Here is a 3,561-nt window from a genome sequence, read left to right as displayed (position 1 = left end):
AAAAATATATATTGCAACAATCAATTTTATTGATTTCAATGCGAGTGTTACAATCTCTATGAATCCACTGATTCGCCTTTTCAAATATAAATTCAAGGGCTTAAATCTTAATCTTGAATGTGAACTTGATTTGATGAACTTGAGGGATTTGATCTTGACTTGTGCTTGAATTCAAGGGCTTTCGAGCTTGTTCTTGAATATTGCGGTCTTGATCTTGAATCTTGATGAACTTGATTTGAATGCTTAAGATTTTTAGAGAAATTGCGGTGTTTGATCCACGAGATTTCTCTTACTACTTGTTATAGTTCTGGGGGTCCTTTTCTGAACTATGAGACCCCTATTTATAGTTGTGAAAAGAAAAGTCATAATGAAGATGAACTTTCTCTAACCAATCAAATTCCAGTGACGTGGTGCCTTTTATGGGCTTTTGATGTCACTATGCCTGCTGCATCATTTTGACATGTGGCATAGTCCTATTGACTCTTTCACTTGACTTGGCATGCCACATCACTTGACACGTGGCGCTTATTTGGGCCTCTAGAATATGATCATATCTTGGGCAGTAAAGTGGACTCATCATTTGTTGTCCTAGCCCAATAAAGATTGGACTTTATTTAAATCTATGTGTTCAGATTTAAATAATTAATTCAATTATATTAATCCGCAATATTTATTTGGGACTAATATATAATCCAAATATCATATGGATTTAAATTTAATAATATTTTGGTATCTACAAAGTGCCCCCTACTTCAAATCTTGCCGAGATATCTAATCTTTCGGAGACTAGGCTTGAAGTAATAACTTATGCTTCACTTGGGATTAATTCATAGATAATTTTTTTATGCTGGAATTAAATGATGTTCAAAAATAAAAAATAAATTTGAACATTATCTAATTCTGACACCCAAAATTAAAAAAAAATTGTGATGTCATCATATGCCTAGTAGTCCATTAATGCACAAATTCAATTCTAATTTGGAATTGGCAGCACTTAGCCGTCATTAGCAATTATTTTACTCTTAGGATTTCTGTCACCATAATCCTATCTTACTAATTAAGTTTATTGTAGGAGTCACGCTACCGCCTCATATTTTTCAATCCTATTTCACTTAGAATGTAGCCACCACCTACTTTCTCTATAAATACATATGACCTGCTCCCAGAACTCATAACTTGCTTCAGTTCTTGTTGCTCGCTTGCGCAACCGTAGCTGGAGTATTATTGGTGAGTTGGTTTTCCTCATCTTTTTTTTCTTAATTTGTTTGTTATTGCTTTGTTCTCTTTCTTTTTCTTTTCAGTAGGGTTAAAATAAATAGCAATATTCAACAATCTTCTTAGGGTGCAAGAGTTTAACTTTGCCTCCGTACACTCTAAGACCGACCAATTTGACTCCAAGATGGTGATTTTGCAACAATTGGCTTAGTGTGCGAGAGTTTAACTTTGCCTCTGTACACTCTAAGACCGACCGATTTGACTCCAAAATGGTGGCTCTGCAACAATCGGCTTAGGGTGCAAGAGTTTAACTTTGCCTTCATACACTATAAGACCGAGCAATTTGACCCTAAGATGGTGACTCTGCAACAATAGGCTTAGGGTGCAAGAGTTTAACTTTGCCTCCGTACACTCTAAGACCGACCAATTTGACTTCAAGATGTTGACTTTGCAACAAATCGGCTTAGGGTGTGAGAGTTTAACTTCGCCTCCGTACACTCTAAAACCGACCAATTTGACTCCAAGATGCTGACTTTGCAACAATCGACTTAGGGTGTGAGAGTTTAACTTCGCCTCCGTACACTCTAAGATCGACCAATTTGACTTTAAGATGCTGACTTTGCAACAATCGTCTTAGGGTGCGAGAGTTTAACTTCACCTCCGTACACTCTAATACCGACTAATTTGACTTCAAGATGTTGACTTTGCAACAATCGGCTTAGCGTGCAAGAGTTTAACTTCTCCTCCGTACACTCTAAGACCGTCCAATTTGACTTCAAGATGGTCTTTTTACATAACAAATCCATCAGAATGCCAGCTTAAGGTGCAAAGGGACAAATTTTATCCATCTTAAGGCATGAAACTTTTGAGATCCTTTTAAGGATAAACCCGCGAGAGGCCATCTTAAGGTACAAAGGGACAAATTTTGTCAGCCTTAAGGCATGGAAATTTTGAGATCCTTTTAAGGATAAACCCGCAAGAGGCCAGCTTAAGGTGCAAAGGGACAAATCTTGTCCACCTTAAGGCATGGAAATTTTTATATCCTTTTAAGGATAAACACATAAGAGGCCAGCTTAAGATGCAAAGAGACAAATCTTGTCCACCTTAAGGAATGAAAATTTTTATATTCTTTTAAGGATAAACACGTAAGAGGCCAGCTTAAGGTGCAAAGGGACAAATCTTGTCCAGCTTAAGGCATGAAAATTTATAAATCCTTTTCAGGATAAACACGTAAGAGGCCAGCTTAAGGTGCAAAGGGACAAATTTTGTCCACCTTAAGGCATGGAAATTTAAATATCCTTTAAGGATAAACTCGTTAGAGGCCCGCTTAAGGTGAAAAAAAAAAATCTTATCCACCTTAAGGCATGTAAATTTTCAGATCCTTCTAGTTGTAGGATTGGAGAACTTTAGCATTCCAAATCCCATTGAAGGAACTCTCTTTCTTTTCGATGGGTTGCCCTCATTGAGTCACAAATATTTAGCGTAAGTCCAAAATTTAATTAGAATAGTTTCATAAAAATTTAATTAGAATAGTTTCATACTTGGTATCCATATGGTAGATACTGTAGGAATATATTTTTTTTGACACTCATGCAACTGAACTCAGAATGAAATTCCAAGCGCCTACGTACCTCAGTAAAGAGGATCAAGTCACAACGTAGTTCTGGGTGAATGTTTTTTTTTCTTTTGTTTTCCTAAATTTTACCTAGGCCACCTCTTTCGAGGTTTTTAACCTAGCCGACTTTCATTTTTTTTTAGTCGTACACAGTTTATACTCTTGCAGGCCAGGAGTAGACATAAAGTTTATACTCGTGCCTTAAGGAGTGTACATTTAGTTTATACTCGTGCCTTAAGGAGTGTACATGCAGTTTATACTCGTGCCTTAAGGAGTGTACATACAGTTTATACTCGCGCCTAAAGAGTGTACATGCAGTTTATACTCGTGCCTTAAGGAGTGTACATGCAGTTTATACTTATGCCTTAAAGAGTGTACATGCAGTTTATACTTGTGCCTAAGGAGTGTACATGCAGTTTATACTCGGGCCTTAAGGAGTGTACATGCATTTTATACTCGTGCCTTAAGGAATGTATATGCAGTTTATACTCGTGCCTTAAGGAATGTAGATGCAGTTTATACTCGTGCCTTAAGGAGTGCACATGCAGTTTATACTTGTGCCTTAAGGAGTGTACATGCAGTTTATACTTGTGCCTAAGAAGTGTACATGCAGTTTATACTCGTCCCTTAAGGAGTGTACATACATTTTATACTCGAGCCTTAAGGAGTGTACATGCAGTTTATACTCGTGCCTAAGGAGTGTACATACAGTTTATACTCGTGCCTTAAGG

The sequence above is a fragment of the Capsicum annuum genome, chromosome 12, assembly GCF_002878395.1.
Source record: "Capsicum annuum cultivar UCD-10X-F1 chromosome 12, UCD10Xv1.1, whole genome shotgun sequence".
In the NCBI taxonomy this organism is placed as follows: Eukaryota; Viridiplantae; Streptophyta; class Magnoliopsida; order Solanales; family Solanaceae; genus Capsicum; species Capsicum annuum.
Note: the sequence above shows the minus strand (reverse complement) of the source record.